Source organism: Ambystoma mexicanum, chromosome 7p (assembly GCF_040938575.1).
Source record: "Ambystoma mexicanum isolate Mex_15411 chromosome 7p, UKY_AmexF1_1, whole genome shotgun sequence".
Lineage (NCBI taxonomy): Eukaryota > Metazoa > Chordata > Amphibia > Caudata > Ambystomatidae > Ambystoma > Ambystoma mexicanum.
The window spans coordinates 253,423,779-253,440,169 of record NC_090939.1 but is presented as its reverse complement, the minus strand read 5'-3'; the positions used below and the strand labels follow the sequence as shown (position 1 = coordinate 253,440,169).

General features: G+C 44.8%; 1 protein-coding gene across 4 annotated transcripts in view; it reads left to right on the top strand.

Annotated features, from left to right (window-relative positions):
• SON (SON DNA and RNA binding protein) overlaps positions 1-16,391 on the top strand; it is a 1,246,872-nt gene that overhangs the window by 660,624 nt on the left and 569,857 nt on the right. The window lies entirely within an intron of this gene.

Genomic DNA, 16,391 nt, shown 5'->3' with positions numbered 1-16,391 from the left:
CATTCAGCAGTGTCTTGTATAGAATATTTGAGCTATTCTACAACAGGCATGAGCTGCTCATCTATTTTTCATTGGTATTGTAGGACTTGCAGTCCTGTTGAGAGCTGTGGTCTCTGAACTATGACCCTAAACACCTAGAAATGGCAACCTACACTGCACAACCGCTAGTTTAAAGAGACATCAATTGAATGATAGGGTTAGTTTTTCAAATGTAGAAGACTGGGATCTATTTTTCTTATGCAAGTGAATGTATGTAATCCTTGCATATTGTCATCCATTAGTCATTCTCAGAATAATCACATGTTTAATACAGATAATTGCTGTCAGTGTATTATGTGTTGTAGGTACCATTAACTTTTTCACTTCTTGGTCAGTCCACTCAATTTCCTTTTTGTGGTCCTGACGCAAATGAGGAAAAAGGGGGTCTGTTCAAGCATACTCTTATCCCGCTGTTTATTGAAGCTGTAAAATAATGTAAGAACTGAATGTCCACACAATGCTGTGTAGCTTCTTTGGTCACACAAGCAAAACAGGACATATCCTTAAAAATTAATGGAAACACAATAAAGCAGTAAAGAGGTACCGTTCAAAGAACTAGAATTGTGGTTTTTGCGCTGAGAAGTCGTGTGAAAGTGTGAACTGTAGCCTGAATCCATAAGCAAGAGCTTTGAGTGGTTTAATGAATGTGCACCATTCACTGGTCCTTTGTCAAGGGTTTAGCTCATGTAGAATCTGATTTAGTCAAATTTTCACTTGTGTTTATTTGTGTATTAGCGCCTTTAGACTTTTGCCAAATCCTATAATAATGTTGGCATATTTCATTGTTAACAGAAAAGACAGCTTGATAATGGGGGTATTTAGACATTGTTTTAATAGTACATTTTAGATACCTGTTCTGTTTAAACATTTCTTTTGATTGTTGAGTTGATGATTCAAATTGGAAGGAAAAAGACAGTGGGCCAAAAACGCACAAAAAATTTTCCACGCAGTCTTTTGGGAAGTCGACACACGCTCCATATCTGCTCATAATGCCACATCAAGCACACCCTACCATCTTGGTTTATCAGTAGGTAGTCCTCGTTATTTGTGTAGATGGCACCCAGGGCATGAGTAGATCCTTTGAGCTGAATTGTTTGAGCATCAGTATGCATGCCAACAACTTTCTCTCTTGCTACAGTTCCACAATAGACTGGAAAATTATACATTGCCATAGACTCGACAGAAGTCAGGACTTTAGTTGGCCTACAGACTGCGCGAATCCCGCAGTGGATCGTCTCTGCTCCCTCAGGCCACTGTTGTTGAAACCACAACACCTCACACAGCTCAGTTTATGTATTCAACTGTGGACAGTCACTGGAGTAGGTGCTGCGCCGCACCTTCCCTTCTCACAGCGGCGCTGCAGCAGTGCGGTGAAGGATTTTTTTACTTGCAGGATATCGCTATGGCGGAGCACACCATAAAGCATCCCTTTATGTTGCTGCTCAGGAGCGCATCCCTGTTGTCAGCCATTTTTTTTATCTTCTCTTTGTTGATTTTACAACATGAATAACACTCCCCCCTTCACACCTCCCCCATCCTTCCCTCCCGCCCTCCCCTCGGGGTACGACCAAGTTCTTTTCCCCTATTTGGGTTTCCAGTTTCAGGTAGTTCAATGCAGCTCCAAGGATCTGAGGAGCTGAGGACACCATTGTATCCGAAAGTAATCTTTGAGAAAGGCTAGGGTTTCTCCCCAGTCTTTTCGCAAAGTTCTGAAGAGTATTGTTCGTTGCGTATGTGGCCCATTCCAGAGCCACCATTTCCCATACTTTGCGGAGCCAGTCTTGGATCGTGGGTATAAATGGGCTCTTCCATCTCTGCGCGATTATGATCACTGCAGCTAATGTCAGAACCACTCTTGCCTTCTTGCGACCTTCGGGCTCAGACTCCCCTCCCCCCACTGCTTTAAGGCCCAGGAAGACTTGTTCCTCCTGCCCCAAATACCTATGTTTGAGCCTGTCGTACTTCCCTCCAGAAGGGCTCAATTTTGGGACATCTCCACCAGATGTGTTCCGCTGTTCCCTCCCCCCGCATTCCCTCCAGCACTTCCCAGATAACTCTGGATACATATTGTGAAGGCAGGCTGGGATGTAGTGCCAACCATATAGGATTTTGTACCATGCTTCCTGCAACTGGGATGCCTTTGCCAATTTGGTAAACTTTCCCCACAATTTCCCCCACTCCTTTTTCCCAATCTCTTGCCCCACTATCCGTTCCCACCGTTGCATATAAGGCCACACAGGTCTGGGGGTGGCATTGTCTAATATTTTATACAAGTTAGATATCATCCCTTTTGACCCATCGTTCGTCAGCAGAAATGTCTCCAACACTGTTACCTTTCTGGTGGCCGCTTCATTTATTGGGTTCAAAAGCCAGTGTCTTAATTGGGCGTAACAGAGTCTCTCCCCCCTGCCCCACTGTGAACTTCCATTTGCATTCTATAAATGAAAGGATGTCCTTACCCTGAAACATGTCCCGTATTACCCTACATCCTCCCTCTTGCCACTGCTTGAATGTTCCCTTTTCTGTCCCCATTCTTAAATGTAGGCGTAAAGGGGGACGGGAAGGCTGTGGTCCCTGTGTCCTCACTAGCTTATCCCACGTTTCCGAGGTTAACTTCGTGATGGAACTCACATATGTTTCGGTCTGTGTTGCTTCGGCAGCCACAGCACTTCCTTCAAATGGTGTTGTACCACTGCTCGATCCATAGCAACCCATTGTTTCTCCTCCCCCTCCTGGAACCATTCCGTTATCACCCTTAGCTGTGTTGCCTCATAATATAGTTGGATGTCTGGGAGGGCCATCCATCCCACCCTCCTGGGGGCCATGAGCAGATGCCTGTTAATTCTAGCCTTCCTGCCTTCCCATATAAATTCATTGGTTAGTTTCCTTGTCTCGTGGAGGAAACTTGCTGGGTGTGCTAGGGGGATCGCTTGGATTAGGTAAAGAATGCGGGGCAATATTACCATTTTCACCACCGCCAGCCTTCCTACCCCAGGATATTCTGAGATTTCACCACCTTTGAAAGTCCTTCCTTATTCCTTTCAGTAGAGGTAGATAGTTGGCCCCATACACCCTGTCAGAGACGGCATAATTTGAATGCCCAGGTATCTTATCCCCCCCTGGGCTCCACACAAAAGGCGTTGATGACCTTAATGCCTCCTGATCATCCTTTCCCAGCGTATGACTCACCAGTCCAGATTTGCCCACGTTGATGCTTAGGGCTGATACTTCCCCATATCTCTAGTTGCTCCCTCCCTGCTTGGATAGATTCCTGGGGACTGGTCAATGTAAACAACATGTCAAAGGCTGCTTCTTTTTGGTGTTGCCCTCCAAAGGGTATTCCCTGTATCCCCTCCAACTGCCGTATGGTTTGCAGTAATGGCTTGAGGTATATTGCGTATAGCAACGGGGACAGTGGGCACCCTTGCTTTGTTCCCCTTCCTGGGTGGATGGGGCACGATAACGTCCCATTGATCATCAGACGTGTCTCCGGGGCATGATAATTTGCTTGCACCATTTCCAGATAATCCCCTCCAAGGCCCAATCTCTCCATAACCTTGAACAGAAAGGACCATTCCACCCAGTCAAATGCTTTCTCTGCATCTAATGACAATAGTACTGCTGGAATACCCATTTTTTGGTGTCTTTTCCACTAAGTGGGCCACTCGCCTGATTTTGTCTGCGGTCTGTCTTCCCCTTATAAATCCCGCTTGATCCGGATTGGGTCAACTCTGGCAGGAGCTCCTCCACCCTATTCGCCAGTATTTTAGTATACATTTTTGCATCTACGTTTATGTGCAATAGGCCTGTATGAGGTGCATTCCATGGGATCTTTAGTAGGTTCAGGGATTAGGGTCACTTTATACTCTTCCATAGTTGGGGTAATGAGAGGCCTGTAGTTTTGAAGGTGTTAAATAGCTTTGTCAGATGTGGGACGAGTAGTGTTGCAAATGTTTTATAGAAGGCTACTTTGTAGCCGTCCGGCCCCGGTGCCTTGTTCGAGGGTAGTTTCCCAATTACCCTCTTCACCTCGCCTTCCTTTATTGTCTGGTTCAATATTTCTTGGCAGTCCCTACTTATCCTAGGCAAAGTAACACCCTGAAGGAAATTCTCTTGTTGTCGGGGCTGGGGGTTTTGTGATTTATATAATTCCTCATAAAATCTAGCTAGACTATATTGTATGTCCTTTGTGCGGTTGAGACGTCCTCCCTTCCCATCTTTTAATGCCGTAATCACGTTTCTTGCCCCGGCATCGCTTAATAGCCTCGCCAGCAGGACGTCCGCCTTATTGGCCTTTGCATAGTATCTTTGCCTAACGAAGAGTAGAGCTCCTTCCGCTTTCTTTGTTCTGAGAACCCCAAGTTGCCCAACTGCCCGCCTATATGTTCGAAGGGTGTTCCTCGTGGGGGTTTCTACTGCTGCCTTCCTTGCTGCCTCTGCCTCCAGTTGTGCCTCCAATGCCTTCAGTTGCTTCCCCCTCTGGGCTTCTGCTGCTATAGGCTCTCCCTCATTGTAGCTTTAACGCGTCCCATCTAATGCTCTCCCCCGTGTCGCTGCTCTTATTAATCTAAAAGAAATCCTTTATCATCCCTTCCAGTTCCTTTTATCACTGGGTCCCTCAGCAGACTCCCCGGGTATTTCCATCCCCAGATCCCCCGTCTCTGTCTGTGCAGGTCCATCCTCATGGAGACTATCTTGTGGTCTGCTATCCCGATGGCACACGTTTTTTACTTCCCTCACTCTACCCAACAGGGGCACAGACACACAGATATAATCAATTCTCGATTGTGTGCCATGCACACTCGAGCGGAAGGTAAATCCCTCTTCATCCCCCTTCAACCTCCTCCAGACGTTCCTCAATCCTGCCCTGTCCATTCTATCCCGTAAGTCTCCCGATGCGTCACTCCTCCCCTGTTCCACTCCTCCTGATCGATGCTTTCCCCTGTGCCATGCCATGTTAAAGTCGCTCATTACTATTATATGTCCCCTCGCAAATTCCTCCAGCACCCCTAAGAACCCCCTCAAGAATGTTTCTTGGCCCGTATTGGGCGCATATATTGATGCCATAGTGTATGGGGCCATAATTTCCCCTCTTACTATTATATACCTGCCCCCCGCTTATCTCTGAGAATTTCAGCCACCTTAAAGTCCAATGTGTTTTTGATGGCCAGGGCAACTCCCCCCATCTTTGCTGCGGTCGAGGCATGACATATCTGGTCAAAGGTTCTTATTTTTAGCTGTCCCTGATCCTTTTTCAGGAGATGCGTCTCCTGTAGACCCAGCACATCTGGGCCCTCTTTCCTGGTGAATTTCTCTAGCTTTTTCCTTTTCAAGGGGCTATTGAGTTCCCGTACATTATGGGTCAGCCATTTGAACTTGCGTCCTGGTATGTAGTGTGCCTATCTGTGTTTTCCCTCCCTTCTCGCCTCCCCCCTGTGCTCTGCCCCCCTTTTTTGGATCCTCTTCCTATCGTCCCCTATTTCCCTCCACAGAATTCTATCATCCCTCGCCAATTTGTCCTTGCCTGTCCCAGTACCCCCGCCCTGGTTCCCATACCATCCTTCTCCCTGTTGGTGTCTCCCTCCTCCCCCCCTTTTCCCCTCTCTTCTCCACCAGCCCTCTTGATGGTCGCCCTCTCCCGCCCTTACCCTCTGGTTTCCCCTCACAGGCATATCCACCCTTTCTAACTCAAATAAGTTACCGCCCTCTGCCCCACAAAACCTCTATTCATCCCTTATGAGTCCACCACCCCTATTACATTGGCTGCTTAACGTTCTTGAATGCTCCCCCTCTCCTGCCTCGGCTCCCTCTGTAGTCTTCTCCTCTCTCCTTCCTCGGTGGTCCTCGTAGTGTCGTTCTCCTTCTCTGTCTTTCATCCACCGTGGTCCACTCCCGTGGCCTGGGTCTCGCTCTGTTCTCTATTGGCAGTGATCTATCGTCCTGCTGGTTCGGGACCAGATCATCATGTAAAATATCTGCCCCTTCTTGCGGTGAGACTATGCGTGTTTGCACTCCTGCCCGTTTTAAGAGAAGGCCAAAGGGGAAGGTCCACTTATACCGGATTCTCAGTTCGTTCAGCACTTTAAGTATAAGGCTCATTTGGCATCGCTTAAAGGAATAGTGCGTTCAAAAATATTATTGTCCTGAGGGTTTCGGGCTTGTGTTTTTAAGCATACGTTGATCGATCGTACAAACATTTCCTATGCACCTTGCTGTAGTTTTCCTCACTTTTACACATGCAAAATCAGGCAGCAGGGCGCGGCCATCTTGTGCTAATCTTGCCACATCGACCTAAGGTGAACTGCTCTGGCGGTACTAAATAATATCCCCCGCCCCTGAGGCTGACATCACTAGACGCGTACACCCCATTTCACAACGCCAATGCACGTCTCGTGTCAACATTCTCTGTGCTCCAGCTAATGACGTGTCTCCATGGAAATGGCAGGCGCCTCAATAAGTACAAACGGACCGCTTCTCATCAGACAAAATCAGATTTGCTTTTCCAATCGTTTCTCTGTCTTTTTTTGTGTATCCTGTAGCTCGTTTCTGCTCTGTTCAGCTATCTTCATTGCGCATAGCCCGTGCGAACAGATACTAGTACTATCATTACTATCTATTTTAATTTAGTTGCATAATGGCAACAATACAGCCCTACCAGTATGAGACAGAGTATTCCGAGGCGGAATTAATCGAAAGAGAAAGAGGCAGAAATGATGGGGCTTCGGACGATAGTTGGGAGGATGAATCACCAGATCAAGAGCCTGAGCCTGAGCTTAGTCGCATGGACGACATCTCCACCTGGTGTACCTGCAATCAGTGCAAGGTAATGCCAACCGAGGAGGAGAACTGCCGCTGCCGAGAAAACTCTGGATGCTTGCCCTGCATATCGGAAGATGAGACATGGCCGCAATGCGTTGCCGAGCTGCATGACGTCAGGGCAGCCTGCCTCACACGGTCCGTGTCTAGGATTATGATGGTGCTTATCGACTAACTTTGCTGTCGCAATCCAAGTAACGAGTAAGTGTACTCTAGAGGTGATGTCACTTAGGCCACTAACATGTTCATGTTTGTCTCCTATACTGTCGTAACTTTGATCTATCACTGCCAAATGAATGTAGTCTGGCAATTCAATACATCTCTCGCGATTTGGGGAAATCACAGTGGTCATCTTATGTGTCTTTCACATACAACCAAGAAACAATATTTCTATGTGCCCCAAACGTTATGGATTGCATGGGTGTTCACTTTTGTAATGTGTCTACACTTTAAAGCCCAAGTTGATCTGTGAAGTAACATTTGTACTGGTAACAATGTCATAGGATAAAAGATTGCATTTTAAACTAAGGTTTGATACACTTAGCTTGTTCATTTAAATACATTTTGTATCTTTCTCTTCCACAGTTCGTACATGCTGGTGGCCTATCGTTCATCTACATGGTGGCTTCATGGGAGGCTTGGACACTGCGTTTGACGAGTAATACCCGCCTGTGTCGTTCGTGCCATTAGAGATACATTCCCCAGTGACGGCGGTCGGTACAGGGGATTTTCCCACACTGTGCTGCAACCCGAAGTGTATAATGTGTAGGTCAATTGTGCCATCAACAAAATAAAATACAACTGAACTTTTATGAATGGTTGTTTCAATTTTTTAGTGAATCAAGCACAGCTCACTTGTCCTCGCAGGGCTGACTGGGTGGGAACGGACGAGGTGCCTAACACCATGTACACTTCAAAGGTATGTTACATGCAGGGGCCATTGTTCACATGCTCTCCACAGACAGTGTCTCCAGGCTGGCTCCCCTGAAGCAGGCCGCGCCCCTGCAATCCACATAAGTGTGTCTCCATTCAGCAGTGTTCCGGCCCTTTTTTGCATGCCTCTTAGCCGTCCGTCCCCCTACCCTATCAATGGCAGTTCACACCTGTGTCCGTGCACTTCCAAGGGGGCAGGCAGGGTGGCCAAGTTGCCAAACACCACGTATACTTAAAAGGTATCTTCTGCGCAGCGGACATTGTACACATGTCCTAACCAGAACCAGTGTTTCCAAGCAGTCTCCCCTTGAAGCAGGCCCATGCTATCCACAGAAGACCACGCCATATACACATCACTCATTCACATACACAGCCACTTTTCTAATTCTGTATATAGCCCTTGATATTTGTCATGAGGACATCTGTGAGCACTGCAAGTCAACTCGTGATCGTGCTACCTGAGAACATCTGTGACCATTGAAAATCAACTTGTCATCGTGCTACCTGTGAACATCTCTGAGCACTGGAAGTCAACTTGTGATCGCGCTACCTGTTCTCCTGCTCTAACTACCCTGCTTGCTGAATCTAATTATTTGTTGGTCAAGGTAAGGGCAAGTCACCTAATCACCTCTTCCTGATCTCTAAATTTCTATCTATTTCAAACGAATGTACCCAGTAGAGTAATGTTCATTCATCTCATTGCCATTACCATTTACTTCTGTTTAATTTGTTCTGTTCTCGATATATAGCAATTGTCATCAGTGTCAATTGGGATAGAACTGCATCCTTCGCGGACCATGTCTATAAGCATGTTTCTTTTTGATGCATGAAAGTACATTCAACGGACGAGTAACAAGTTATGATTTTCGTTGCATCAGTCAATTCTGTAAGAAAATTATCCCAGTGTATATTTGACTACGCAACACAGGTTTTGCCTATGTGACCAAAAGAAACATTGCATAGAAAAATGTATGATATAGTTCCATCTTTCTCACGCATTCATGCAAAAGAATTCTTTAACGTTGACTTTTTTTTTTTTTTACAGATTATTCAACAATGCCTGCTTGTATGGTTTACGGTTACCGTTCTAAGACCCATAACAAACCTAAGGGCACAATAATGCATATATTCCTGAGGAATATAGATATGATAAGAGAATGGGTAAGATATTGCGGATTTGCGCCAGAAGAGCTTGAAAGTAGAGCCCAGGATGTCTTGGGAGACTTGAAGGGTGATCGATTCTGCAGCCTGCACTTTGCCACGAATATGTACAGCGAATCGCAGTACACAAAGAAGCATTGATTCAGAACGTCTTGTAAATTGCTTCCAACTACAATTCCAACTCTATTCATGCACACGCTTCCTCAGGTGAGTCACGGTTCATGATTTAGCTGTAGGCCTTGGGGTACTGAACAGGTAACTACATGAACTGATTTATGTTTTTGGTTTAAATGTTTCTTACAAAACATAGCATATTTACCAGATTGTATTGCTTTATAACTAAACCCCATTTTGCTATACATCTGTCCCTGGTTTTCAGAGCATCATTGAAAACTATTTTTGGACACAGAAAACTATGCTATAGTGCCCTTGGAAATGAGCATAATCTTTTCGTAATTGGTTGCTTTACATGTCAATTCTTTTAGGTTACATATTGACTGAAGCACAGACTATCGCTAGTGACATCACTGACACGTCCAGTATACCAATGGAGAGCCATACAGATTGGCTGAATTTCATATTCTTCAGAGTTGGATCTTACCACATTTCTAATTCAAATCTAATTTTACCTTTACAACTCAGTGACAATGCACTGAAATTGAAGGATCAAGATTCTGCATCCATTTCTTTCCTGGAGTCGTCGACAACTTCGAGCGCCTTTCAGGTAGTTTATTTCACTATTCGATTCCGGAAATGTATTATGCATGGAATTTTAGATAATATGAAATAGTTTACGTATCCTGTTGTTTTTTTACATAATGTTTCATTTATGGGTTTTTATTGATATGTACCATTGTCTGCATCCCATTGTGTCTGTTCAATTTCACTTTTTTCATCCATACTAAAACAAGTACTGTGTTACAGGGTGATGCTGGTACTTCGACTACAATTACATCATCCTTTGGAACTAATCCAGAGCATGAGGTATGCATACTGACAGTTCCCTTGAATGAAAGAAAGTATATCCTACATCTGATACTATTAGACAATGGCATTATTATAAACGAGCATCTTTTCAAACTTTTACCATTTCAGTTCTACTGTTACAATTTCTACCCTAATGCCAAATACATTGCAAAATGCTTGAGTGCAACATTACCATCGGTGTGTTTCGCACAGTAATCTCTGATCGAGTACACTAGCCATCAATTAGGTGAAATTCGAAATGTGTATGTTGACTAAATGACGTACACACTGTACAAGGGTATATATGTAAGTGAGGAAAGAATTTGTTTTCAAATATGATTGACTTTTTGTTAATGAATATTCTATTCAAGGGATGTATACAAGATCGGGAAATAGAAGAGGAGGCACGTGGATCCGAGGTGGCGGACCAGCTTGCTGGTGCAGTAGTTACAGTGATGAACACGGTTTCACAGAAAATCAAGAAAGCGCGGGTAACTAACAATTTCGATTACAAAAAGTGTTTTTGGCTAGTGTCTTCATAACATGCTTTCTTTTAAATGTAAAGTGCTATATACTGTATAGTGGATTTACATTGAACATGTTTTTACAACCCATCTCCTAAAGGCCCAGAAGAAAACGAAGTATGAAGACACAGACAACAAATGAAACAAGAGATGCTGCTTGCCAAACAGATTTCACCATAGAGCAACTATTATTTGAGGCGTGGCGTAGTCCAGTCAATAAGCAGACTCGAGATGCTTATGCCCAATGGCCAGAAAATTAATTGAATGTGACCGGCGAAGCAAGCAACGTGTCTTTGGACAATTTCTACAGTGTGAGAACTCGACAAGATGAAGAAGAAAACACTGAATATAAGGAATATGCTTTTGAAGTACTGATTGACCACTTCACACAATCTAAACCCGCGAAAAAAGGGCCTCCCAACAAACAATCGACATTGATGGTTTCTCCAATTGGTGTTCCAATAACACAAGCTTAAATAACAGAGACTGAAGCCTCAACGCAATTGACCGAGGAACTAGCCAAAGATCTCGACTTCAGTGTGTCCTGTTCGGCCGATATGTCCACCACAGTTGAGTCACAAACCACAATCATGCAGGACGATAGTCTAATAAAGGAGCCCAAATACATTGTATTCGACAGCTGCCTGGTAGAGATTATACTGATGCTGAAATGTGTCCATCCAGTGGGGAGGGTAGTGGGGGCAAATATGCAGGAAGCCATTGTTGAATGTGACTCGTGTATCACAAGGCACTAACCTGAAAATATAAGCCACCTGTGCTCTGCTCAATGCTAAATTTTCATGGTCCGCTCAACCGATGCTGGGCAAAGTTCCAGCTGGAAATCTACTGTGTTCAGCAGCTTTACTTTTCAGTGGTTCTATTTTTAGTAAGTTGTCCAGTTTCTTTCAATTTGTGGGACTCCAGTTCTTTCTAAAATGCAGTACCAAAGATATCAACGTGAATAATGATTCCCTGCTATACTTGAAGCTTGGAAAATAGAACAAATGTCAATTGAAAGGATATTCTCTGACAAACGGTTCAGACTTGCTGGCGATGGACAGTGTGACAGCCCTGTATTTTCAGCAAAATACTGCACATACCACTTTCAGGACATAGAAACAAAATAAAAAAAATGTGAGTTCGGTGGTCGTGCTTGTGTCCGAATGTAAATCCTCAGTGGCCATGGAGAAACATGCTTTTATCAAATCCCTGGAAGATCTCCAATCGAGGGGAATGCATGTAGACCTCATAGATACCGACAGACATATTTGAATAGCCAAGACCCCATGAGAGAGCAGTTTACAAACATTCGCCATCAATTTGATGTATGGCACGCTGCCAAATCAATCAATCAATAAAAAAATCACAGCTGCTGGAAAAAGTAAAAGGTTCTGAACATATTTTACAGTGGTCCCAGTCTTTCAGCAACCATCTTTGGTGGAGCTCCAAAACTTGTGGTGGGTCTGTGGAAATTCTACTTGAAGATGGCGCTCACTAATGCACCACTGTTCCAATATTCACTGTTGGACAGAAAACCTACATTTTACCAATGCGCACATGGAACTTTATCGGAGGAGCAGGAACGCAAGAAGTGGTGGTTGGTTCCATCTTCACCTCCACACAAAGCTCTTGAGGAAATCGTGTTTGATAAAACTCTATCAAGAGATCTGAAGGGACTCACAGAATTCTGTCACACAGGAGATTTGGAGTTGTTCCACAATATGTGCCTAAAGTACAGGCCCAAGCGATTGCATTTTGGCTTAGACGGGATGCGATATAGGGCATTACTAGTGGTTTTAGCGCATAACGAGAACGTAGGGAGAGAACAATCGAGTACTGCAGGAAACTTTGGGATGCTTTGTTACATAATGGCCTTTGCGAAAAGAAGCAAAAAATGAGTGGTCAAGCCAATATACCAGGAAATGGAATTCGATTTTGTGAAAGATCTCATTTTGACTGTGTTGGACATACATACTCATGGAATCGCTCATGATTTTGTTTCGAGGACACATACATTGCCACAAAACATTGCAAACGTGCCCTGTCCACCGAAAGCAGACTTTGTGGACAGTTGACTTCCCGGTACAAATGATTAACAGCTATTTATTTGTTCAGCAATGTTTATATAAAGTGTCCAAATAAAGCGTCCAAATTGTCTTTTGAAATGTATGCTCTTTGTCAATTTGTTTTGCAAGAAGTGTCTTTCGGAGGATGCCATAGAGTGTAACGCTGTGCTTTCACACTTTCCGCTCTCGTCGAGCTCTTGTGGGTCCTTCACTGATCGGGGGAGGGTCAGATGGATATCAGCATGAAAACAACTTTGGGGTTCTGCGGTTGCCTTACCAAACACTTGTACAAATAGCTGGATAAATATGCATCCCACAAAAGGAATGAGACCTATGCTAGATAAGATACTTGGCACGCAAGAACTACTGACTTGTAAGCAAAACAGCGCATCAAAGGGGGTTGTTGGTGATAAATAGGTGCATTCTGACCTATATTTATATGGGTGCATGTGTTAGGGGTAGTTTCTATCGGATGCCTTATCACAGGGGCCGATCTTTGATTTGCAGCCCTCAGAGTCTTACGATTTGAAACGCAGTGGGGGTAGGTGTCAGCGTTACCAGAATATATGACCAATCTAGATTAGGTATATGGGAGGTGAAGTTGAGGTGGTGCAGGGTTGGGGTCTGGCAATCAGATGCGTTCAAAGGGAACAGGCGTCATGGGTTCAGGGGACCACGACCTGGCAGGAGGAGGTTGCAGCAGGGCTTGCTCTGACATTCTCGTACGAGCACATTTTGTCAGGGCTCGAGACTCGCTACTTGCGAAAAATGTTTACGTGATTTGCCATGTGACTGCAAGACTTGTCCTTGGCCTCAAGCCCAGGGACCGTATCTCCCCAGGACTGAAATCTCTGTACTGGCTCCCAGTGGCTGCGGGGATTAAGTTCAAAGTCCACAAGGCCGCCTGGGGCCTGAGGCCTCAATATCTTCAACTCTCTCTTCCTAAATATCTTCCTTCTCGAGCTCTTCGCCCATCCGCCTCCAGCTCCCTCAGGGTCAGTCGCTTCTCCAAGCAACGAGTTGGTGGTAGATCTTTCTTTGGCTGGGGCCTCCCTCTGGAACAGCCTCCCTGAAACTTGAGGAGCACCATCTCCGGTTCCGGAAGCACCTCAAAACGTTTCTCTTTGCTTCTGCTTTTTCTCCTCCTCTCCCCTGCTGACATCCTGGTTGAAACTGCACTGGTTACCTGGCCACCCTCTGATCTCGGGCCCAGGTCCCTCCCACACCAGTCGTACATGCCCGCACTGCCTGCCCGGCAACCCACGCACTCGGAGACTGTTTCTGTATCCCTACAGTCCCACTACCAGCACTTGACACCCTACGTCTGCACTTACTTGCACTTGCCACCTGCTGGCCATTATTTTTACTTTTGTTATTATTCTATTCCCATGTATTGCACTGTCCCTTCCCCTCCCCCCCGCACTTTTCCCCTTCCCCCATCCCATGCAGAAACTGAATGGCACCTGGCCTAGTAGGATTGTTGTCTGTCCTCCCTTTGTTCCCCCTCCCTTGCCTCGTTGCGCCTTGATACACTTGTGTAGTGTATAGGTGCGTTATAAATGCCATATCATATCATATATCATAACAGGAGACTGGGTGAGCGGACCAGTGGTGTGGGCTGGCTGTGGGAGTTGCTGGGAGAGTGCAAAGTTCTCCAGAGGGACATTATAAATAAGACATTTGGAAGTAAAATAACTGTTTTCATTCAAAAAAGTAAATCACTAGAAATTTCACACGGCATTGGTGGATGGCAGCAAACAATTATTTTGTTTTTCAAAAATATTTCAAATGCCACTGTGATCTGAAGAGCTATTCGCTTTCATTCGGAGTGAAGGTCAGCGCCTTTGAATTCTGCTTGTGAGCTGAGCACACCCACGCATCGTACACAGTATAAGGTTCGATTGTTTTTCGTCCTTGGAAGAAACGCAGGATTCCGAATGGAATGAATGAAGGGAGGTGTGTAATACCGTCAAATATGATAAAGTTCACCTTTCCAAAACTGGAGAAAGGAACATGTAATTTCATTTTATGAAAATTCGTTCACCTGGACGAAGACTTTGCTTTACGCAGAGAGAATGGAAATGCCGAATATTATGTAAGTTTTACTGTAGATGATTTTATAGACTAACGAGTCAAGTTTTCATTTTCTGACCGTTATTGCTGGCTTATATTGTACTGGGTTGTTTTTTGTGGCATATTGCAACAACACGCAAAAACAACCTGTGTGTACTTGTCTTTGTCCCGGGCACATGGACAGTCCAGCATAGAAATGCATGTAGTACACATCTGGTTTCCCCCAGGTTCCACCAAAGCCAAATTCTACACTAATATTTCATTAAAATGCCGTCTGTGTTCTTTGAATTCTAGCGTCAACTTCCACATCCCATTTCGAGCTAAACATACTCCATAGCACTAACCTTTCAAGCAAATTGTAGACTACTTTCTAAGATGTTTTCCCTGTGTTTCCATTGTTTCACGTTTGTGTTCATCATTAGTTTTCACACGGTGCAGAGTTAATGGGTACATTGAAAATTATAATAAAAAAGGCTACTGAGACACATTTCTTTTATGTTTTCCACACAGCTACATCCTGCCTTTCTGCGAATGTCATCGATTCCAGATACCAATTGATGGCTTCTTCAGCCGGCAGATGCACTTAAATGGCTGGATAACTATGACACTGTTTTGGGACGATCGCCACGGGCCGATATGCCCTTTCCCAGTACCAGTGATAAGGAGCAGCCTGACATTGTTTACGGGGGCCTAGCGGCAAGCTGATGCAGAAGACTTGCGATTCATGGTGCGTTAAATGCACTTCTTATACCCAAAAGGAACACCGTGTGACTCACGATAAACATTTGTGGATCGAGAACAAAGAAAGAAATTCACTATGTGGTTGAATATGGCAATCGCCGGATGTCCTTGTAGCATTTATTGTTAAATAAAAGTACATTATAAATTGCAGAGTATTGCCATTTCCTTTAAAAATATAGTTTTGTATTCAAATTTGGGACGCGCTGTGTTGTGAAAGGATGTGTGTTGATATTGCGGGTTCTGCGTCAACTGACGTTAACATGTAGGTGATGACTGGGTGCGTTTTGCTACGCTGCCCACTAATGTCATGGAGATAGGCAGAGAATATCACTAGGTTTGGTGATGTCAGCCTCTTGGGCGGGCGATATGATTTAGTGCCGCCAGTGCAGTTCACCTTAGGGCGATACAGCAACAGATAAGATTAGCACAAGATGGCCAAGCCCGGCTGCCTGATTTTGCATGTGTAAAAGTGAGGAAAACTACGGTAAGGTGCATGGGAAATATTTGTACGATCGATCAACGTATGCTTAAAAACACATGCCCGAACGCTTGGGACAATAATATTTTTGAGCGCACTATTCCTTTAATCAATGTACTGCTCGCTAGGTACTGATACAGCGCAATGTGACCGTTGTATGTAACCGGTTCCTGTTGCCTGGCTTCCATTAGAACTGCTTCCTTTTGGGCCTACCTGATAAAGGCTCTTGGTCTTGCGTTTGGGTTGTTGTTCATTCGTCCTACTCTGTATCCGTTCCAGCTCAATGATATTTGGGTCTGATTCCCCTAGGAGCTCTGCAAAGATTCCCTGAGCCACTCCTTTTAATTCTTTGTCTATCACCGTCTCTGGCAGCAGTTTCAGCCTGATATTGATTATCCTGGATCTGTTCTTCATGCCCTCCATTTGGAGTCCTAGGTTTTGCCTTGCCACATCCAGCCGCTGTATGGCCTCGCTATTTGCTGTTGTTTCCCTGTCCACTTCCTGTAGCCCTTTTTGTAATTGGTCTGTTCTTTCATCCAACTGTCCCATGGAGTTGCGATCCGACCTCATGAGTTGGAACTGCTCCTGGAAAGT